At 51.2% G+C, this 23832-nt stretch overlaps 1 protein-coding gene across 1 annotated transcript in view; it reads right to left on the minus strand.

Annotated features, from left to right (window-relative positions):
- COL1A1 (collagen type I alpha 1 chain) overlaps window positions 1–23832 on the minus strand; it is a 142282-nt gene that overhangs the window by 17976 nt on the left and 100474 nt on the right. The gene's annotated exons all lie outside the window — the stretch shown is intronic.

Consider the following 23832-nt stretch of genomic DNA (forward strand, 5'->3'; position numbering starts at 1 on the left):
TCAGTTCTTCGGCCATGCCCGAGGCTCCACGATGAAGTGAAATGCTCTCCCCAGACCTCAGCATGATTGAGAGAGATGGGGTGGGGAGGCTGAGGCACTGGCTGAGAAATGTGGCTGCGCGGTCTCTCCAGAAGGAAGCTTTGGCGTTGAGTGATGGAGCAGCAGTGTGGTGGCGGGAAATTGCTAAAACTCGTCCACCCCGGGGGGCGGGGGGGGGAGTACGTGTGCACGGGGAGGGCTGTGGTCACTGGCGACCTAGAAAAGGGTCTTGTGTTAGGGTCTGTCATGGCCAGTGGCCAGGCCCTGGTTAGAGACCCTTCTACCCGGCACAGCCAAACGGGAGAGACCTGTGCTGGAGAGCACTTGGCCAGAGAGAGGGTTCTCCTTCTGGGGGCTGCCTAAAGATCTGTCTCTGTCCGTACCTGGACTCAGGGTTGGGGACATATGGGAGAATCTGGGTGTCTGGGGGAGACTTGCCTTGGGAGTATGAGATGGGATTGCAGGTGAGTGACCTTATTTTAGAGGATGTTGCCCACAGCCTCACCTTTTTCCTGAAAATCCAGGGCATTGCTCTTTGTCCCTGGAACCAGGAGAGAGTCATCTACACCCTGAAAGGCAGTGGGGACCCCAACATCAACAGGCTATATTTGGAGGAGATGCCTCCAGAAGCCAGTGTCCTCCCTTCTCTATGTCCCAGCCTCCTAACCATGCTCGACCCCAACCCCAATCTATCCAGGCCGCTGATCCTGCCAAAATCTGTGGACCCAAGAGAAGGCAACGAGGATCCCTTTGCAGAGCCCCACCCCCACCACTCCAGAGCTGCAAACGTGGAAGTGGGGAGTCCCGCCTCCCCCAAACCATCCAAGATTCCATTGCCTCCCCCTGCCCCTCTCCACGCCCTCCCCCAGCTGCTTTTGTGCAACGAAGGCAAAGGAAAAAAAAAGACCAAGAGAACAGAAGGGGAGGGAGCCACGTCGGCTGGCCGGCTGGCCGTGGGCAGCCAGAATGAGCCGTGCGGGTGGGGCGGCAGAGGGAGACGGCAGGGGCTATAATTAAAGGGAAAATATAGAGTTTCCAGAGAGGCAGGGCTGGAGACAGCAATGGAGCGACGGGCCTTCCTCAATCATCCCCACCACGTGGCAGCAACTTGTGGCCCGGCATCTGCCCCCATCTGGTGCCAGCGACTGCAGGGCAGGACTGGGGGCTGAGGCGCTGAGATGGCAGTTCCTGCCCCCTCCCGTGTGGGTCAGGGACAAGGAGCACCCCCTCCCCAACGGGGGACACGAGCCCTGCCCCTCAGAGTGGTCACCCCTTTGGAATGGCTGTCTGGGGTGGAGAGTCGCAGGCTGGAGGTGAGGGTTGCTGCGACCTGCCCACCTCCCCGCTTGCTGCGTTTTTGCAGCCAGAAGTACTCCCACCTACAGCCCCCTCCCCACATGCTCCCTGTTCAGGCCGCGCTCACTTGACCACCTTAAAGGAGGTTAAGACTCAGAGACGGACTGGGACTTGCTACATCATGGGCCTGTGGTTCTGAAGAATGTTTAGCGACCCCTAGGATTGGGGGGTGGGCTTTGTGCGCATGGTGTGCGATAGCCACCGCCCCAATGGCCAGTTTCAGACCCCCATCCCAGGGGTTGTGGGCAGAAGGTTTCCAAGCATCCTTTACACGTGGCACAGAGCTGAGGCCCAGGGCTTCCTCTGCCACTTTTCGACTTGAAACGCTTGGCGGGCGCCCAGCCCCAAGATGTGTCTTTAATTTCTGCAGCATGACAGTGAGAGGAAGAATGTGCTTGGGGTCTCCTCCCAGCCTGGCTGGGCCTCCTTGGCCAGAACTGAGGGCTTGAGACTTGGTGGGGGAGGAAGGAGAGCAGGAGCTGAGGCCGGAGGGGGAGGAGACGCCACCTCATCTTTAGGAAACTCTGAAGCTCTGGCTTCTTGTGGAATGTAAGACTTTGTCTGGCATTTGGAGTGGGGGGAGGAAAAGCCAAAATCTCCTCCCCCCCACCCCCAAGAAATGGTAAAGTCATCAGCACTTAGGGGAAAAAAATTCCTCAAGAAGAAAAACAGAAGGAAGAAAGTGCTGAGCTCTGAGTTCGCTCCTTCTCCAAATTTCCCCAAGTGCCCTCCCTCAATGCGCCTGTGCTCCCCAGCTCCCCCTCCCCCCGGAGCCCCTCAAGTCCCGGTCTGGACTGCATGGTGTCTGGTAAAAGAGAAGAGGCAGCCCAGGTGTTGGTGTACCTGGTGAGCAGTTTGGTCAGCCCTTTCCAGCTCTCTGGTCCCCCTGCTGAGGTTCCGTTGCCCTCCTTCCCTGATCTGACCCTTCAGAATGCCCTGCCCCAGACTGGGAGGGTCCCTGGGAGAGGGGTTGAGGACAGGGAAGGGCAGGGGGTGTAAGAGTGAGCCTGCAGGAAAGAACGGGGTCTCCATGTGTCCCCATCAGGGAGCCCGCACGGTTTGTATTGAGGACCCCTGCAGGCAGAGCTGGGGACAGACCCCAGGAGCGGGGCGGGGGGGGGTGGTTCTCTCTTCTTCCTTTTCCTCAGCATTGCACTTTCTGGGTCTTTGGGGCCTTAGATTCCAGGCACAGCTTTCTATGCCTCAGCCTCAACCCAAGTCCTTTGGCCTGAGATTTCCCTTCATCTCTTCATCCTTTCCAGGTTTAGAGGGAAGATGATGAATTAAATTTGTCCGTGTTGAGTGTTAGGTGCCTATGAGACACCCAGTCAGACACATGGAGGGAACCCTTAGGTATCTGAGTCTGGAGTCCAGAGGAGAGACACATGTGGGACCCCCGCCTCCATAGGGTGATGGTGTGGACGGAGTTATCTCCCGAGAAAGTACGGAGCGGGGGGGGGGATATGAAGGGCTAGGACTGAGCCTTGAGGACCCTCAGGGTTTAAGGGTTGGGAAGGGAAGGAGGAGCCTGCACAGGAGACAGGACGAGAGTGGGAGAAGTAGGAGGGCCAGGAGGAGAGGACTGGGGGTGTCCTGTATGCGGGGGGAAGATTGTTCTAGAAGGAGGGAGAGCTATATGTTGCAGAGAGACTTAGTATGATAGGGAGTAAAATGGTCACTGCGTTAAGCAACATGGCAGTGATTGGTGCCCCAAGTGTGAGCTGTTTTGGTGGAGTGACAGACGAGGAACCTGGCTGGGCTGGAGCCGGCCGAGGAGTGAGTGGGAGGCCCGGAAACGGGGTCAGAGTGCACACAGCTCAGGGGAGGAGTTTAGCTCTGAAGGGGAGGGGTTTAGCTCGAAGGGAGGAGTTTAGCTCTGAAGGGAGGAGAGCTGTAAGATGCCTCATCCTCCCTCCCTCCTTCCTTCTCTTTTCCTTCCTTTCCTGACATCCCCCCACCCCACTCTTGTCTGTCTTTTTGTCCCTGGCCTCCCTCCTCTTTCTGTCTCATGGGACTCGGCTTCTTTCTCTAGAGCTCTTTTTCAGGGTGACTTTTTCCATCTTCCTCTTCTCAAATATCCACATCCAGTCCCTGCCTCCACTTCATTTTCTTCTAGAGCGAACCCTCAGTCCATGCTCTTAAAGAGAAAGCTTCCTTTCTAGTCCTGCAGATCCCGTCACATTCTCCAGGACCCCCCCCACCCCAGGCCAAGAGGGAGAAATTGGGGCACAGGAGCCAGGGAAGGAGCTGGGACAGGCTGGGAGAGAAGGGATGGAGCATGGTCCTTAGGTGGCATTAGGACTCCCCAGGCCCACTCCAGCCCCACCAGGTTGCAGCCAGGTCCCAAGTGAGAATAATGTGCTGGATGGGGATGTTGTCAGGCTTGGGGGCCACAGTCCTAGTGTCCACTCTTGTGATCACAAGTGAGGGGTCAAAGCCCATCTTTCCTGCCGAAGTGTGAGCTCCCCAGGCAGGGACCTGTCAAGGTCATCATCAGATCACTGGACCCATTTGCGGTGTCTGAAGACAGAGTCAATTCTTGTTAAAGGCTGAGTGAGTGAATCAATTGAATTGTTACTTTCCCCTTTCTGGCTTGGTTCACCTCTGCCCTTGTTTTACCCCATCCCCTGCTTCTTTTCTTTTTTCTGTTCCTTTATCTCCCCCCACCTTTTAACCTTTTTCCTCTTCACCTATTTTTCTTCTTTTTCTTCGTTCTTTTCTTTCTCTCCTCTGCCTCTGTCCCATTGGCCCACCCCTCCACCACACACTGCTTCTCCCTCCCTCTTGTTTCTCTCATATTCTCTTCTGGCATCTCCGGTGCTCCATCCATTCCTGGGGGGTGGTGGCTGTCTCCTGCGTGCATGCTCTCCACCAGAGGAGAGAGCTTCAGCAGTCTAGGGGAGGGGGGATCAAGGTGGGGTAAGGCTTGCATCACCACCGGCTGTCTGGTTGCAGTGTTCAGGGGCTAGATGCAAAGGTTTCTTTGACGCTTGGATTTGAAAAAAAAAAAAAAAAAAAAGAATGAAGGGGCAGCCTGTGTGAGCCAGAGGCACCTGTCCAAGTCCTGATCTTCTTACTTCACCTCCACTCCCGTCTTCCCACAAGGAATCCCCAGCCACAGATATCTGGTGTCTTTCCTCGTCTACGTCAGCCACCAGTTCTTCCTCTGGGCAAACCTGGGATTCTGGAGTTGCCTGGAGGGGAAGGTGAGCAAGGGTGGACCCCACCCCTTTGGACAGAGTCTGGCTTGGACACAGGAAGGATCCAGAATCATTCGTTCAGCATCCTTATACGCCAGGCACTTTGCTAGGCACTGGGCACTCAGTGCCTGTTCTCATGGAGCTTATGTCTAGTAGAGACAGACATGAATGAAGTCATGTAAATAAACATGTAATTGCAACCGTAAAGGTTAGGAAGGAAAGGAACACAGAGCTCTGAGTGGCAGGCATCTCAGGCAGGAGGGAGCATGGCAAGTTCTAGATGCTAATAAAATCCAGAGAAGGACAGTGTGGCTGGAGCACGGGAAGCAAAGGCCAGGCAGGCCAAAGAAGCCACATCAGGAGTTTTAGTCTTTGTCCTTACAGCTTTGGGCCCCAGTAGAGGGTCTGAAGCAGGGACGGTCACAATCAGGTCTGCATTTGTCAAAGGTCACCATGGTCACTCAGGGGAGCAGGTACTGAAAGATGGCTGTGATGGAGAGTGGCTACTGCAGGTGCCCAGGTGAGAGCTGATGAGAGTCCGGACCAGGTGGAAGAGCATAAAGATAGAGAAGGGGGTGGATTCAAGAGGGGTTTGGGAGGCAGAATTTATAGGCATTGGGATTAGATTGGATGAGGGAGTGTGGTGGTGATCAGCAGGGATGACTCCTGTTCTTCTGACCAGGGAGACTGAATGGTATGGTGCCCTGGAAGAGAGGAGGCTGGACAGGGACCCTGTTTAGGGAAGATGATCCTGAGATTGCTGCCTGTGGCAGACACTCTAGTCAATTCTATTCAGTGCATGGTTACTGCAGACCTCCTGGGGCCAGCCTTGCATTGGGGAGAGCTCTGGGACAACAGCTTCTGCCCTCAGAGAGTGCAGGAAGGGGAATAAAATAAACCCCAAAATGCCTCTCACCCGAGGCAGCACTGGCTGTGTGATTTTGAGTAAGTTACCTCATTTCTCTAAACCTCATTTCCCAATCTGTGAAATAGGGTAGTAATAAGACCTCCTTATCCAGCAAGGTAAATGGAAGCCTCCAGAGAGCTGCAAGGGATGATGAGGATGCCAGTGGGAGACAAGGGAGGTTTCCTGGAGGAGTGTGTGCTTTTGATCTGGGCCTGGGAGGGTTTGAAATGCAAGGTTGGAATGGGAGGGAAGGCATCCCCAAACCTGGGAAGGCTGACACACACACACACATACAGAGAGAGAGAGAACGCACCTTGGGCAGAGGAGATGTGGAAGAGAAGGCTATAAGAGAGAGGCTGGGGGCTTCCCTGGTGGCGCAGTGGTTGAGGGTCTGCCTGCCGATGCAGGGGACGTGGGTTCGTGCCCCGGTTCAGGAAGATCCCACATGCCGCGGAGCGACTGGGCCCGTGAGCCATGGCCGCTGAGCCTGTGCGTCCGGAGCCTGTGCTCCGCAACGGGAGAGGCCACAACAGTGAGAGACCCGCGTACCGCAAAAAAAAAAAAAAAATAATAATAATAATAATAATAGGCTGGGGCCAACTTCTAGAGGCTTGGAATTCAAGGAGAGAAATTCATAAACAATTTGGTGGCCATAGAGAGCCAGTTACTGCTTTTGAGTAAGGTATGGTTGTGAGCCTTTTGCCAAGGACTTGTCCAGAGAACCTACACCTTGACAGCAGACAAACTCAATTTAGAAGGCTGCGGCCCATGGGAGGAGGAGGATGTGCAAGGTAAGTGAGTGAGATTTGTGGATCTCGGCTCAACAAGAAAATATGGCTTGGGCACAGGCAAAGAGGTAGACCAGATGACCCCTCCAAAGTTGGTGTTCAATTTCCACTAGGTCCAGAGCCTTATAGTTTCAAGGTGGGAATATCATAGAACAATAGATGTTCAGCTGGAAGGAAACTTTGAGCTTATTCTGCCCTGTCCTCCCTTCTTTGCAGAGGAGAAAACCAAGGCCCAGAGAAGGGAAGTGGCCTACTTAAAGTCACACAGCTGAGATTAAGGGATTAAAGGTAAGATCTCTGATGTACTTCAAGAAGGCGGTGGGGTGGGGGGAAGGCGTGGGGGACAGGAGCTGGAGGGGCCAGGGAAGCAGCTGGGATTGGGGGGTAGGTTAACATGATACAGGGATACGATACAGGGATCCCACCCCGACCTGGGGTGGGGGGGGGCCAGGCAAGAGAGTTGCTTCCCAACCCTACACTGAGCCATGTGGCTAGAGGGGGAAGGGAGCATGGTGGGCAGGGTGGAACTGCCACATGGAAGATGCTTGATGTGAACCATCTGGCCTGGGCGGAGTGCGGGCTGCAGAGAGGGGAGGAGCGGCAGACGGGAAAGAGGCCGTGGTGGGCGGGTGGACGGCGGGTTGGGTCTGGGAGTGGCCTGGCCCAGGGGCCCCTACCTTCCAGACTGCTGCAGCCCAGATGCCTTCACAGCCACGGCCTGGCCTATCCAACCCGCTGACCTCATTCCCAGCTCCTCTCCCTCGCAGGCCCCCCTCTGCCTGCCACGTAGACTGAAGTCTTTAGCTGCATCTTCTGCCTGGGAGAGGAAGAGCAGAAGGACACAGGCCCCTTGAGCCCAGAACTCTGCCCGGTCAGGCAGACCTGGGGGAGCAGTGGTGTTCCCTGTGTCCCCAAGCCACTCTGGGCCTGTTTCCCCTCCCAAACAAGAGGCCCCTAAATGGAGGGGAGCATGTTGGAGTGGGTAAGCAGCAAGGGAGGTCACTGAAGCCCCCCTGCTTCCTCAGGACCGGAGGTGTCACTCTCAGACCCAGGAAGGGGTTGCGCAGGACATGGCCCTCTTCTCAAACGGTTCTCAAGACAGGGAGTTTCCTGAAGGCCAGGCGGGGGCGTCTTCTGTTCTATGGAGCCTTCATCGCTCCTGCTTGTAGAGAGTGGGATGTATGGCCAGGATGGCAGTGGAGAGGCGCGTTGTCTCCCCTCCCCTCGGGCACCTCTCAGTGACCTTTCCTTCAGTCCTGGCTCCAGGCTGCAGCCTCTCCGGGGCTCTGCTTCTTGACCTTCCGCCTCCCCCTCGCCTCCCCGCCCCCCAGGCCCTGGCTCCTCTCCAGCGGCCCCAGCTGAACAGGGGGCTGCCCCGCCGCGGCTGCCTCTCTCCAAGGCGTTCCGGGCCTGTGAGTCATCGGGAGCGCCTGCTCTGGCTGTAGCGTCAACGCCGGCGTGGACCGTCTTTCCCATCCTCCCCCAGACGAAGGGCAGAGGGAGCCCCTCCCGGGCAGGGGGCTCTGGAGGAGTGGGAGGGAGGCCCTGCTCCGCCAGTGCTGGGAGGAGAGGCTTAAAGGACTCCCCCGGACGCCACCTCGCACATCACACACAGATCGAATTTCTTGTCCTTTCTCCCTTTCCCAGGTGGGGAAACAGGAGGGGCAGGTAGGGGAAGGCCAGGACTTTGGTGGGCTTAGGCTGCTCCTCTCCTACAGTTTAGGGCTCAGCTTTGCCAAGCTGGGAAGCCCCCCCAGGCTCTTTCTGGAAGGCCCTCCCCGCATTGGAGGCTGGGTCTGGCAAGAGAGCTGGAGAGAGGCCGCTGCCACTGCCGAGGGCCCCAAGGACCACACGGCCCGGCTGAGCTGGGGAGTCCGCGTCTGCAGGGAAGGAGGGGGCCGGTGCCTGGACCCTTCCCCCGGGGCGCCCGCACCCTGCAAAGCCGCCTCCGGCCCCCTCCTCCCCTCCTTCTTCTCCTGGGCAGCCCTGTCCTGCCTCCTTCTCCAGCCTGAAGAAACAGCTGGCGGTGGACAGGAGCTGGAGGGGAAGGGCTGGAGTCAGAAAAGTCTCCAATCCTCCCCTTTCAAATGTGTCTGCTGGCCCCCACCTTCCCCCATCTCCTTCTCAGCCCTGGATTCGTTGTCTAGAGACCGGGGTCTAGGACCTGACTTGCCTAGTGACTTTGGGCCTTTTTTCACTTCCCACTGCTGAGCCTCAGTTTCCTCATCTGTAAAATAGGAGTCTGGACTGAAAAAGTCCCTGCTGGTGAGGTTGGTCTACGGTTCTCTTCCCAGTCAGACACGCAGGCACTCACACATGCACTCACCTGTACCCACCAACTCACGTGGCTCTCTCTCACACACACCCATTCACACACTCACATATACTCCCCTTTGCACGTGCACATGGCCTCCTGCTTCCTTTGGGCGCAGCAGCCCCCCTACATCTCTGACAGCTGCTTTCTTCCCTCACTCCCATCACACCGCCCTGCCCTCCTGCCCCTTTGCGGTCTCTCCTCCTGATGTCACTGGCAGGGCAAGGGCAGGAAGGAACAGTGAGATATGAGATTTGAACCTCAGAGTGTCAGACCTCTGACCCTGCCAAAGACCACTCCCACCACCCCCTCAGGTCCCTTGGCTGTTCTGAGGTCCCGTGGGAGGGAGGATGAGAAGGGAGAGGATTAGAGAGAGGCTCCTGCTTCTCCCGCCCTGCGCTGTCCCCCGCCCTGCGCCGCCCCCCGCCCCGGAGCTGAGCTTCATAAACATTCACTTTCCAAAATGTCTGTCCCTCCTGGGGCCTCCCTGGAAGCGTGATTATTTTCGCAGCTTGCACTGGCCATGTTGCCCCATCTTGCACCCTTCTAGGAACTCCTGCCTGAGGGAGACTGGTCAGAGCTCGGAAAGGACTATTCCAGGGGATGAGCTATCTGTTGGCCAGGAAAGGCGTGGGAATTGTGCAGCGGAGCACAGCCCTCAGGCCCAGCTCGACCTGGGAATAACAGCAAACATCTGTACCAGGCGATGCCATAAGCATGCATTTGAACTAATGTTCTGCTCACAAAACCCTCTGAGGTGGGTGCTATTATTGTCTCGAATTTCAGGAGAGGAAAGAGAGGCACAGAGAGGCTAAGTCAATTGCCTGAAGTCACAGAGCTAGGACATGGCTGAGCTGGGATTCAGACTCAGGCAGCCTGGCTCCAGAGCTCACTGGCTTAACCACTATTCTCGCCAGGTCTAAGAGACCCAGGATGGATGCCAAGGGGCACTCCCCACAGTGTGAAGAAGTGGCTATTTGCACAAACACATATACTTCATCTGTGTGCATGTAGGCTAAAAATCATAGCATCGGGCTTCCCTGGTGGCACAGTGGTTGAGAGTCCGCCTGCCGATGCAGCGGACACGGGTTCGTGCCCCAGTCCGGGAGGATCCCACATGCCGCGGAGCGGCTGGGCCCGTGAGCCACGGCCGCTGAGCCTGCGCGTCCAGAGCCTGTGCTCCGCAACGGGAGAGGCCACAGCAGTGAGAGGCCCGCGTACCACAAAAAAATAAATAAATAAATCAAAATCAAAACCATAGCATCACATGGCTGGAAATGGACCGCAGGCACCAGCTGGAAAGTACTCTAGCGGTGCCATCTCCCTCCCTCTGCCGAGGAACAGTTGTAGGCTGACGGCACCACACACGTCACCCCATCTAATCCTCACAGCAGCTCTGGGAGGTCAGTCTTAATACCTCTATTAAGATGGAGGACCTGAGACCCAGAAGGGTCAAGGCATTGCCCCAAACCCCCTTCCTAAAGCTCAGAGGGACCCACGTGCTCCAACAGCCTGATCAGTCTTCTGTTTGTCACCTCCCGTGTCCCTTACTTGCAAATCAACACAGCCGCTAGACCACGTATAACACCGGGAAGGATTACAGTCCTCAATCGTGTCTCAAGTGGCACTTTGCTCCCCCTCACTGACAACCCCCCCAAGGAAGGTTTAATACCCAACCTGTAGGTGAGGGGAAGCCCCTTGCTGGGGACCCCCCCAGCGAGGAAGTGGGAAAGCTGTGACTCTGGCCACAGAGTTAGCCCTCTTCGCATCCCACTACACTACCCGCCTCCCACACTGTCACCCAGCCCAGAAGCAGCCCCCCAGACACACCACATCCCCACCGAGCACACACACATGCATGTAATAGACACAGAAAAATGCTACTCATGATGCACCCCCATGATACAGGCTAAGAGTTACTTGGCATTTTCTGTATGCCAGATAGTAGCTCACTGAATGGCTCCAAAAATCCTATGATGTAGGTTCTGTTAACATCCTTATCCTCATTTACAGATGAGGAAACTGAGGCTCAGAGAGGTCAAGTAACTTGCTCAGGGTCACACAGGTAGGCAGTTACAGAAGAGATTTGAATCCAGGCTCTCAGTGCTATGCTATAGCCCATCCTCTATACTGACTGGGTACTACCCATTCAGTCAGTCAGCGGCCACTACTGAGAGGCCTGTTGGGCCCAGCACTGTGCCAGGCCCTAGGCACACAGAGGTGAACAAAGTCCAGGTGCCCCCGGCCTCACCCACCTGGTCCTGCCAGTACCACATGGTAGATGGGGGCTAGGTCCACTCTCGCTCTCCTTCCTTCCCAGACAGCGTCCCCCGCAGTGACCTAGGACATGTGAATCTTGGTTCTGGTTTGCATCGGACACCTAGTGAGGTGATGCCAAAGCCTGGATGGGAGCTCAGAGGCAGGAAGATGGAAATGGAGTAGACCAGCGGGGCGCCGGGGCTTGGCGGGGGGCAGGGCCGAGGGTAGGGACGCCTCTGCTTCTGCCTTCATTTTGGTCTTCCGCTTCTATCTGTTCTGTTTCTCTCTAGCTCAGATCTTCTCCTGGCACCTCTGGCTGATTCTCTCCATATCCATCTCTCTGTGTGTATCTTTCTGTCTCCTGTCTTTCCCTGTCCCTTCACTGCTTGTCAGCTGCTATCAGCCGCTGTGGAGACAATGGATCAGGGACTTGGGCACCCATCATCAGAGTGGACATCCATGTCTGAGCCGGGCCCACTTCCAGGGCACCCATCAGCTCTGTCACAGGACCCTTCCTAGTGGTCTTCTCTCTGCAAAGGACCACAGTCCTCTTTTCCTCAAGCCTTCCAGGCTCTTCCTGTCCATTAGTGCGAAGACCAGTCTTTTTTTTGTTTTGTTTTGTTTTGTTTTTTTGTGATACGTGGCCCTCTCACTGTTGTGGCCTCTCCCGTTGCGGAGCACAGGCTCCGGACGCGCAGGCTCAGCGGCCATGGCTCACGGGCCCAACCGCTCCGCAGCACGTGGGATCCTCCCAGACCGTGGCACGAACCTGTGTCCCCTGCATCGGCAGGCGGACTCTCAACCACTGCGCCACCAGGGGAGCCCCGAAGACCAGTCTTGCTATCACCAGTCTGCATGTCTGAGATGTGACCTGCCTCCCTCTTCGCACTGGGGGAGAAAGCAGTATCCCTTCCATTAAAAGTAGGAGTACGTCTCCTCGTTCAGACGTAGGGCTCCCTGAGGACAGGGACTGTGTCTCCCCACAAGATTGGGTTTCCTTGAGGATATAACCTGTGTTTTCCCCATCAGTGGTCCATAGGTGTTGGAGGTTTCCAAAGAAGAAAGAATGGAATTATTTTACTCATAAATTTGAATTGCAAAATTAAGATTTTCACCGCAGTCCCATTATGTTCTTAGTAACTGTCACATTCTTCAACATTGTACACGACACAAGGTTTGAATTTGGTTGATCAATCTTGGCCGTTTGTCTCAGGCAATATGTTTTTAATACCCTTTATGGGTTTTTGGTTATGAATTTGTGACGTGTAGTGTCCTCAACTCAAATAAGTTAGCGGTTCAAAAGTGAGTTATTCAGCCGCATAGCACAGGGAGATCAACTCGGTGCTTTGTGACCGCCTGGAGGGGTGGGATAGGGAGGGTGGGAGGGAGGGAGACGCAAGAGGGAAGAGATATGGGGACATATGTGTATGTATAACTGATTCACTTTGTTATAAAGCAGAAACTAACACACCACTGTAAAGCAATTAGACTCCAATAACGATGTAAAAAAAAAAAAGTGGCTTATTAAAGCTGAAGAAAAGTGATGAAACTAGTAACCCAAATACTACAACTGAGAACAGTGTTACAAAAGTAAATAGTGAAGATTCTGGTTCCAAAAAAAATGTAAATCTCTAAGAACTCAGACATGTATGATGATTTCACACAAGCAACTGAGAAAGAAACGTGTGACTAGTATGATGTTGAATACCAGCACTGGACTTCATCGGACTGGCTCTCCATCCCATCGTAATCCCCAGCGTGTTGTGTGTTATGAAACTTTGTCAAATAGTGGCATAAAGCCATGAAGTCTTTCATATCGCTTTCAAACAGAGCACAGTGGCCTTTCTGGTAAACCAGTAGAGCCTTCTTTTTTTTTTTTTTTTTCCGGAGCAAAAGTAAAATAAGCTTTCCAGGACAAAACTGATGGATTTTTTCCCCCACTAAAGGCAGGAAGAAAAACAAAACTACGTAGGCAGCATTTAAAATTGCATTCCTCTTAGTAAAACACAGATACAAGTAACGCTATCTGAGAAGCTTGTAAAACAGCTGTGTTATTAAGGACACACATTTTTCTCAGAGAGCATGCAGAACCAGCTTTTGGCAAATTTCCTTCATCAAATGACAGTGTTGGGCATCACATAATATCAATGGCATGCGTTATGAGAAAGTAGTTTGGTTTTAATAAATCCTTCTATCTTTTTTTTAAAATAAATTTATTCATTTATTTTATTATTTATTTTTGGCTGCATTGGGTCTTTGTTGCTGCATGCAGCTTTCTCTAGTTGCGGTGAGCAGGGGCTGCTCTTTGTTGCAGTGCGCGGGCTTCTCATTGTGACTTCAATGGCTGCGGAGCTCGGGCTCTAGGCGTGTGGGCTTCAGTAGTTGTGGCTCGCGGGCTCTAGAGCACAGGCTCAGTAGTTGTGGTGCATGGGCTTAGTTGCTCCGTGGATAGGGGATCTTCCCAGACCAGGGCTCGAACCCATGTCCCCTGCATCAGCAGGTGGATTCTTAACCACTGCACCACGAGTGAAGCCCAATCCTTCTATCTTATACTCTTCAATAAAATCGTAAATTTTGGGTCTCCTAAGTTTAGGTTTGGACTCTCACAGGTAGTGAACATATTGGCATCTGAACAAGCTGCTTGAGATCTTAGAACTGGTCTCAAGTGGCATAACCAATGACTTGAAGAAATAGTTTTATCTCATCTCTCTTTTCAAAAGAGAGGTGACCCATGTGTATGAAGTTGGTTAAAATCAATGATGTGCAGAGTCCAAACACTCTTAGCATATGTGTAGCTCATATATCAGAGAAAAGCATTTGATAACTTTTAGCTGTATCGCTTAAAGCCCCTGCTTCAGGAAAAAAAGATTCCTTGCTTAAGTGATCATTTTGTGAAGCATGATATGCATTGAAAGGATTGTTTGGCAGTCACTGCTGGGAGCATCAGGAAAGGCACTCCTCCAAGGATGAAAGAAGTTGTTCTTGAAAGCCAATTCCTATCTGTTTCCTGAACTTTCACCAGCATTTTGGCAATGCCAGCTATTGCCCCCCCGCCAATATCCCTTTCCCCTTCTCTCTCACAGTAATTGTATTCCCAATTTTTAGCTGGATACATGACCCCTCAGAATAAAAACTACATTTCCCATCCTTTCTTTCAGCTAGATGTGGTCATGCAACAATGTCTGGCCAAAGGGATGTGAGCTGAAGTATGACTTTCCGGTCCTTATAGGGACATGCCTTCCCACCCACTTTCCTCCAGCTACTGCCTGGAATCTCATGTCTTGGTGAGCCAGCTTGGAGCATGCAGATGAGGGCAAGTCTTAAGGGTGGCACAACAGCAAGACAGAAAGAGCCTGGGTTTCTGGACAAGCTAATACAGAAGAACCACCTTCCTAGCACTGGACTACTTGTCTCTGGACTTTTAGATGGAAAAGAAATAAATTGCTGTCTTGTTTAAATTACTGTTATTCTGGATCTCTGTCCTACCCAATATAGAGTTGAGGGAAATACTAAAAATTGTGACTATGATCCAATCCCGTTCACTGAGAATACTTCTCAGCATCCTATGCGAAGACAAGGATGGCAAGTTCAAGAGCCCACGTTTCCACCCTAAGATAGTCTAGCTGTGGAAGGAAAAGGTTCCCACGAGGAGTTTTGAAAAGAATGATGAGATAAAGCCATTTTTCATGGCATTGATAATGCCACTCAAGACCACTTCTAAGATCTTATATGTCCTGCTCAGATGGCAGTCTGTTCAACATCTGTATTGCCCAGAAATCACCAGATTATTACATTTACTGATGAGTATCAAGTTAACAGAATTTCTTAAAACCAAACTGCATTGTGACTGCTCCATTATGAGAGTCTGGTTCTTTCTTAACACTTGGTGATTTTTGTTTCTGAGCAGGAGAAAGGAATCAGTGACATATTATTAAGATTATTTAAAAACCACATCCAAATATTACCTCAGAATTTAAAGAATTCTTTCCAGAGTCAGATTCAACCAAAGAGAGGGTTATGGCTCTGTTTGTCAACCTCTCTGTTTCTCAAGGTGATATAGTCTTGTCTTCTAACTTTTGGAAACTTTGTACCTGTTGACCTAGTGTCCAAGAGAGTGGAAAACAGTCTTCAGGGAGAAACAGCTCTGTGATTTATGGATTCTTGTTTGGTTTGAATCCACGACCATCTGACAGCCACCAAACATTTGCTGCCATTTCTAATGACCTATAATTGTGGTTTAGGATTTTCTAATTTAGTACAAATAAAGAGTAAGAAAAGAAATTGACAGGATGTGAGAACTCATTGCACCTTATTGTCACACAGAGCATAGATACACTGGTAGAAATTTTCAGACAGAATCCTATCTCACTGATAAGAAACATTTATCCTTCATATTACTTAAAAAAATAAATTTATTTAATTTTGGCTGCGTTGGGTCTTTGCTGCTGCGCACAGGCTTTTCTCTAGTAACGGTGAGCAGGGGGTACTCTTCGTTGCAGTGCGCGGGCTTCTCATTGCAGTGGCTTCTCTTTGTTGTGGAGCACGGGCTCTAGGCGCGCGGGCTTCAGTAGTTGTGACGCAGGGGGCTCTAGAGCGCAGTAGTTGTGGCTCACGGGCTTAGTTGCTTCGTGGCACGTGGGATCTTCCCGGCTCGAACCTGTGTCCCCTGCATTGGCAGGCGGATTCTTAACCACTGAGCCACCAGGGAAGTCCTATCCTTCATGTTACTTTTGCAAAGTTACATTTTGTATTATTTTAGAAATACAATGATCTTTTAAAATTTGCTTAAACTTGGAGGTTGGTGTGTGAGCACAAGACCCATTAAGGGATTGCTGATACTAAGAGTGTGAGAAACATTTTTCCCAGTGGCCTAACATGGCTGCATTCCACAGCAGATAAAGAAATCCCTGAAGGGAATCCATGGTGGGGGCAGGGGCTAAGATCTGGCAGCCCTGCCTGTCCAGGGGAAGCCCATGTGCCAGCTGGACTGACCCTCCAGCGCAGCCCCTCCCAGTGGGTCACAGATCCTGCTCACACACTGTCCCATCTGCTCTACCCCAGGTCCGGTGTGGGAGTTATTAGTGTCCCCATAATAGGGACAGGACCTAGAAGCCCAGGGAACTTCTCCCCAAAGCCTCCCAGCTTGTGAGGGAGCGTCTAGGACCAGAACCCAAGGTTTTTTATGCCCCTCCGAAAGGCTCTTTCCTCCACAATTAAATGTTTGCAAAACAGCCTAAACTACAGAATAATAACCGCCACAGTTTACTTGGGACTTACTGAATACCAGGCCCCTGCGCTCACATTGCCTCAGTCTTCACAACGGCCCTGTGAAATATACCACATGAGCTATATCATCAGCTCCACTTTACAGATGAGAAGACTGAGATTCAGAGAGGTTAAGTAACTTGCCCTCTGTCTCATCGCTAGGGAGTGGCAGCATCTGCCTCGAACTAAAATCCGACAGCCAGGGGGCTTTTAACCCCCACCACGAACGGCCATCGCTCTGGGCTCGGAGTTCTCCCCCCTCTAACAGCTCTCCATCCACGGCTCGGATTCGAGCCGCCTGCTCTAGGCCTGCCTCGCCACCTCTGCGGAGCTCTGCAGCAGCCTCCCCACCCCTCTCCCTGCCCGCGTCCACCGCTTCCCCAAAAGGCCAGAGTGGCCTTCCGAACTCGTGCAGGCTCCTTCCACCCGGCTCTGTCCCAGGCGCAGGGGCACCCTCGCCTGGCCGGGACCCGAGCCCCGAGCCGCCTTCCTGGGCCCCAGGCCGAGTGCGTTGGGCTCTGCACGAGTCCAGCCCCGTCAGCACCCCCACCCCCGCCAGCTCTTCCAGGGTGTGACTCTCCCACCTAGACGTCTCCCGTCACTCAGGCACGCACACCTCCGCCACGTGCGCCCCTTCCCGGCCGGTCACTGTCCTCAGTCACTTACCCAGACTCTGTAAAATCCCCGGCTTTTCCTGCCTGACCCCAGGCACCCTTTCTTTGGCGTACAGTTCTGAAATGGGCGCCCGCCGCCCTCCAGGCCGGCCCTCCTGCAAGCTGCCCCCACCCACCCTTGGGGGGCAGGAGCCCTTTAACTCTGATGCCCTTACAGGGCTTCGGAGGCGCTGAGGTGCTTGGAGGCCTTGGTGCTGACCACTCCTCTGCCTGGAGCACCCTCCCCTCCACCTACGGTCTCACTCCTGCTCTCCCTTATGTGTCTCGGACTCCTCATCCTGTGCAGACTCACCTTGGGTGCCTGCCCCCATCAGGGTTCTCCCACAGGGCCCACACTTCCCCTACCAGAGCCCAAGCCCAGCCTGGCTGCTTGCTCTCCCCCATCCCACCGTGCCACGGAGCCCTGGCCTGTCATCTTCATTCTGGCTCCCAGCACAGGGTCTGGCCCAGAGCAGGTGCTCAGTGAATATGCTAGAAGTAAGTGGAGCTCTTGAGAGTTTGGACTCTGGGCTCCAACTTCCAGTTCAAATCCTAACCCCTCCTTTGCCCAGCTGTGTGACTCTGGACAACTTACTTTCCTTCTATGTGCTTCAGTTTCCTCAGTTCTAAAATGGGGCTAATAATAGATCTTTTTCGTGGTTTTTGTGAGAACTTAAAGCAGTACCGGCATAAGTAAGTAATTATTAGGTACTATGTAGTTACTGTTAACGGTATTTGTGTCATTAGTTTACTGTTTCCTATGTATGTCTCTTCCACTAAACAGCACACTTCCTGACTCCCCAGAGCCCTGCCCAAAGCATGACGTCAGGCGGCCCCTTGGATCCTCCCTGGGAATTGATTATCTTCTGTGATGCTCCCCTACCCTAACCCCAACCAACACCTTGACCCCTGACAGTGCTCTCACCCTCCTCCCCTCTCCTGAGGGCTCATGTGCCCCTGAGAACCTGGCCCCCTCCTCAGTCACTCGAGGGCAGTCCCAAAATCCACAGGGAGAGATCCTGTCCTCCACACCTCCCATCCCTCAGCCCCTGCTCAGAAATCTCAGAGCTCAGAGAGCTCTGAACTGGGAGAGCGGAACCCGGTCCCCTAGTCTTGGCTCTGCCACTGAACAGCTGTGTGACTTTGGGCAGGTTGCTTTACCTTTCTGAGCCTTACTTTCCACACCTGTGAAATGGGATTAATACCAGTCCTGCCACCCTCATAGAGTTGTCCTGGTGCTCAACTGCACACACCGGAGAGAGGGTGCTTTGTAAACAGAGGCAGAGCGAAGCAACGCAAGTCACAGTTACCATGGCGTTGGAAGTGGGGATCAGGACCAGGCCGGTAGGCACCTCTGGTTAGGGCTGTGCCAAGGGTGTGACCACTGGGCTCTGAGCTGGGAGCAAGCTGTTACGAGGTGGGGTTGGTTGGGGACAAGCCTAGTGACTACTGCTTGGGCATTGTGTCCCTGCCACCTGCTCTCACCACTTTTTCAAAAGCACCTTCAAGTACCCCTGAGGGCCCCAAGATTCCTAGTGAATCCTGACGCCCAGAGGCGCCGCCATGTGTGTCAGCCACAACTGTCTTCCCCCTCCCCCTCCCCACAGACTCCAGTCCAGCTGAATTAGGAATTTCCTAACATTAGTCATCAGTCTTTCAGTTGCAAGTGCCAACAGCCTAACTCAAAGCGGCTTATGCAGAAAGTTAAATACATTTGGGTTATTTAACCGAAAAGTCAAAGTACAGCTGGATCTGTGGGCTAAAATGATGTCAGAAGGACTCAGTTTCTCTGTCTCTCACTTTTGCTTTTCTTTGAAATGGCTTTTTTTCCCCCTGGACAGTCTGGCTGCATGTGGTGGTCTCAGGCAGTTCCAGGTTTATTTTCTAAAAGCTAAACAACCCCAGGAGAAAAACAGAACCTCTTGCACAATAGTTTTAGAAAAAATATTATCCCAGTGTTAACCTATATTAAGCTAACTTGGCCCTTCCCTAAACCAATGACTGTGGCCAAAACGATGAAATGTGCTGGTTGACCTGGGCACATGCCCACACCAGTGACACATAAACCAAGAGCTGGGGAGGGGCAGTTCCCCAAAATAAAATCTGAATGCTGTTTCTGGAGGAAGGAGGAATGAATGCTAGGGAAGGCAGAAACAATGGATGTCCAAAACATTCCACCCCTTGGCTGGTAGCACATAGACACGCACATACTTTTTCCATACGCATAATATTTATAAGCTTTTTGTCACCATTTTTTCTTCTTACTTGCAAATCATTTCAAATTTACAGAAAATTTCCAAGAATAGTGCCAACAACTTTTTTTCCTGGAGCATTTGAGGGTAAATTGCTGACATGGTTTCCCACCATTCATGAATACTTCAGTATAAATCCTGCAAACAATGACATTCTACTAAATAACCACAAATGCAACCATAAAAATTATAGATGTATTACTATAATTTATTCATGTTTCACCATTTGTCCCAATAAAATTCATTGTGGCAAAAAGACCCAATTTAGTGTCATGCATTGCATTTAGTTGCCATGCCTCTTTCGTTTCTTTCAGTGTGGAAAGAGACCATATTAAAAGTAGTCTTTCCTTGACGATCTTGACTTGGTAAATTTTGAGGATTATAGGCCAGTGATTTCGTAGAGTATCCCTCAGTTTGGGTTTGTCTGATGTTTCCTCATGATTAGATTCAAGTTATGTATTTTGGGCAGAAATATCATGGAAGTGATGCTATGATCTCTCTGCATCTTATCAGGTAATGCATAATTTCAATTTGTTCCGTTACTGATGGTGTAAATTTTGATCTTTTGATTAAGATAGTGTCTACCACATTTATCTACTTAAAGTTACTTCTTTTTCCCATTGTAATTAATGTTTTTTTTGGCGGGGGGTTGTTTTTGTTTTTTTGCGGTACCCAGGCCTCTCATTGTTGTGGCCTCTCCCGTTGCGGAGCACAGGCTCCGGACACGCAGGCTTAGCGGCCATGGCTCATGGGCCCAGCCGCTCCGCGGCATGTGGGATCTTCCCGGACTGGGACACGAACCCGTGTCCCCTGCCTCGGCAGGCGGACTCTCAACCACTGCGCCACCAGGGAAGCCCGTAAATAATGTTTTTTTGATGCGAGGTACTTTGTAAAGTACTGTATAAAGTCCCATTCCTCATCCAACTTGGACCCATTAATTTCAGCATCCATTGATGTTGCTTGGTTGAAATATTTTGTCTTATGATAGTTGCCAAATATTGATGATCTGATTCCATCATTCCTTTTGTCATTCTACTCAATGGAAAAACTTTATCTTTCTTTCTTTCTTTATAATCAGTATTAAGATTATTATTTATTTTGATGCTCAAATCGTCCATATTCTGCCAGTGGGAGCCTCTTCAAACTGACATCTATCTTTTTTATTTGTCTCTGATATGGGTTGAATCATGTCCCCTCCAAATTCATTTTGAAGTCCTAACCCCTAGTGTGACTGTATTTGGAGATAGGGCCCTTAAAGAGGTAATTAAAGTTAGGGCTTCCCTGGTGGCGCAGTGGTTGAGAGTCCACCTGCCGATGCAGGGGACGCGGGTTTGTGCTTCGGTCCGGGAAGATCCCACATGCCGCAAAGTGGCTGGACCCGTGAGCCATGGCCGCTGAGCCTGCGTGTCCGGAGCCTGTGCTCCGCAACGGGAGAGGCTCGCGTACCGCAAAAAAAAAAAAAAAAAAAAAAAAAAAGAGGTAATTAAAGTTAACTGAGGTCCTGAAGTTGGGACCATAATCCAGTAGGACTGGTGTTCTTAAAAGAGAAGGAAGAGGCACCAGGGTGGACAGAGGAGAGACCTTGTGAGGACACAGGCAGCAGGCGGCCGTGTGCAAACTAAGTCAAGAGGCCTCAGGAGAAACCACACCTGCCAACACCTTGATCGTGGACTTCTAGCTTCCAGAACCATGAGAAAATTCATTTCTGCTGTTTAAGCTGCCCAGTCTGTGTTACATTGTGGTGGAGGCCCTAGCAAACTAATATAGTCCCTTTCATTCTTTGAGCAATTCTTTATTTTCTGGCATAAGATGTTCCAGGCTCATTTTGTATTTTACCTGCCCCAGCTCTGGAGCAACTCACTTCTCCAGAGAGTTCTAATTCCTTTTAGTGAAAAGTGGTACTTAGAAACCAAAGTGTGGGTGCTACTCTTTACAATTGCCAGGACATGGAAGCAACCTAAATGTCCATCGACAGATGAATGGATAAAGAAGATGTGGCACATATACAATGGAATATGACTCAGCCATGAAAAGGAACGAAACTGAGTTATTTGTAGTGAGGTGGATGGACCTAGAGTCTGTCATACAGAGTGAAGTAAGTCAGAAAGAGAAAAACAAATATCGTATGCTAACGCACATATATGGAATCTAAAAAAACAGTACTGATGAACCTAGTGGCAGGGCAGGAATAAAGATGCAGACATAGAGAACGGACTTGAGGACACAGAGGGGGAAGGGGAAGCTGGGACGAAGTGAGAGAGCAGCAGTGACATATATACACGACCAAAGGTAAAATGGATGGCTAGTGGGAGGCTGCTGCATAGCACAGGGAGATCAGCTCGATGCTTTGTGATGACCTAGAGGCGTGGGATAGGGAGGGTGGGAGGGAGGCTCAGGAGGGAGGGGATATGGGGACATGTGTATACTTATAACTGATTCACTTTGTTGTACAGCACAACACTGTAAAGCAATTACACTCCAATAAAGATAAACAATAAACAAACCAAAATGTGGGTGCGGGGTGCTCACTGCAAGTGCCACGTCAGTGCTCCCACGGCTTCTTAAGGCACAGAACTAAGGAAGGCATACACCGACACACATTCACGTCGGCATTCATTGTTTATTTACCTGTATATGTTGAAAATCATGGGTTCATACCGATACCTCCAATTTCAACCCAACATGGTAGGATTCATTCTAGTTTTCTCCCTCTCCCTGCTTGTAATGTCCTTCTCCAACAGCAAGAAACCTGACTCCCATTATCCTTAATAAATTTATTTGTTTGTTCAATTCTCCTGTTCACAACCAATCTCCATCTCCGCTACCACTTCCTCCTCGTGTAAATTCTGTTCACTCTCTGCTTGGGCTCTGTGATCCCATTACAGGCCACCCCTCTGTATGGATGCCTTCCCTTGCCACTGGGTCTGACTCCTCACACTGGGCCACCCTTTCTCTTTTCAGGCTGATGCCCCACACCTGGCCACCCTATATACATGGAACCCTTCTTAACCACACTGTGGTTCTGACTTCCCATGCCAGGTCATCTCCATGCAGGGACACTCTCCTCAGCCAGGCTCTAATAAACTGTATGGGGCCATTCCACTGCATGGATGCCCTCACCCCCATTAGTCTGACTGACCATACCAGCTGCCCCATCCCCCAGGGGGGAATGCCCTCATCACCCAGCTCTGGCTCTGATTCCTTGCTCTGGACCACTGTGGCTCCCACCATCACCACCATGGGCACCTACCTTGCTCTGGCCTACCTAATGGCTTTAGGGCTGAACTGTTCAGGTATGGAAGGAAAGGAAAAGATAGGGAAGGAAAAGAAGGAAAGAGGGAAGGGGAAAGAGAGAGGAAGAGGAATTTTTTAAATCGAGGTATAGCATACTTACTATATAAGGTGCACAAATCCTAAGTGCACACCTCAATGAACTTTTACAAAGCAAAACATTACCAGTACCTTAGAAGTTTCCTTCATACCCCATCCAATTATTGTCCTCCCCAAGATAAACCAACTTCTGTCACTATAGAATAACTTTGCTCATTTTTTAACTTTATGTAAATGGATACATAGAGTATACTCTTTTGTTTGTGACTGGCTTCATTGACTCAACGTTATGTTCGTGAGATCCATCCCTGTTGTTGCAAGTAGAAATAGTTTGTTCTTTGGCATTGCTGTATAGTATTCCAGTGAACGAATGTACCACCATTTAGCTACCCATTCTATTACTGACAGTCATTTGGATTCTTTCTAGTTTCTAGTAATGTGGCTACTAACAAACTGGCAATGCCCTCTTGGTGCATATATATATGTGCACTTCTGTTGGCTATGTACTGAAGAGTGGAACAGCTGTATTACAGGGAATGCATATGTTTAGCTTTAGTAGTTATTGCCAGTTTTTTTCTAAAGTAATTGTACAAATTTACACTCCTCCCAGCAATATGAGACTTCCAGTGGCCACATCATTGTCAACACTTAGTATTGTCAGTCTTTTTATTTTTTTAAATTTTTTTTGCGGTACGCGGGCCTCTCACTGTTGTGGCCTTTCCCGATGCGGAGCACAGGCTCCGGACGTGCAGGCTCAGTGGCCATGGCTCACGGGCCCAGCCGCTCCATGGCATGTGGGATCTTCCCAGACCGGGGCACGAACCCGTGTCCCCTGCATCGGCAGGCAGACTCTCAACCACGGCGCCACCAGGGAAGCCCTGTCAGTCTTTTGAATTTTAGACATTCTGGTAAATGTGTAGTGGTATCTCATTGTGGTATTTTTTATTTTATTTTATTTATTATTTTTGGCTGCGTTGGGTCTTTGTTGCTGCGCGTGGGCTTTCTTGAGTTGCAGTGAGCGGGGGCTACTCTTCATTGCAGTGCATGATCTTCTCATTTTGGTGGCTTCTCTTGTTGTGGAGCACGGGCTCTAGAGTGCATGGGCTTCAGTAGTTGTGGTGTGTGGGCTCAGTAGTTGTGGTGTGCGGGCTCTAGGGTGCACAGGCTTCAGTAGTCATGGCACGAGGGCTTGGTAGTTGTGGCTCACAGGCTCTAGAGCATGGGCTCAGTAGTTGTGGCACACGGGCTTAGTTGCTCTGCAGCATGTGGAATCTTCCTGGACCAGGGATCAAACCTGTATCCCCTGCATTGGCAGGCAGATTTTTAACCACCAGGGAAGTCCCTCATTGTGGTATTAATTTAAATTTCTCTGACTATGTTGAATAATAGGGTAGACTATGTTTGTCTTTTCATACATTTATTAAATATTTGGATATTTTCTTTTATGAAAAGCCTGTGAAGTCTTTATC

The sequence above is a fragment of the Mesoplodon bidens genome, assembly GCF_964165515.1.
Source record: "Mesoplodon bidens genome assembly, chromosome: 19".
NCBI classification, from domain to species: Eukaryota; Metazoa; Chordata; class Mammalia; order Artiodactyla; family Ziphiidae; genus Mesoplodon; species Mesoplodon bidens.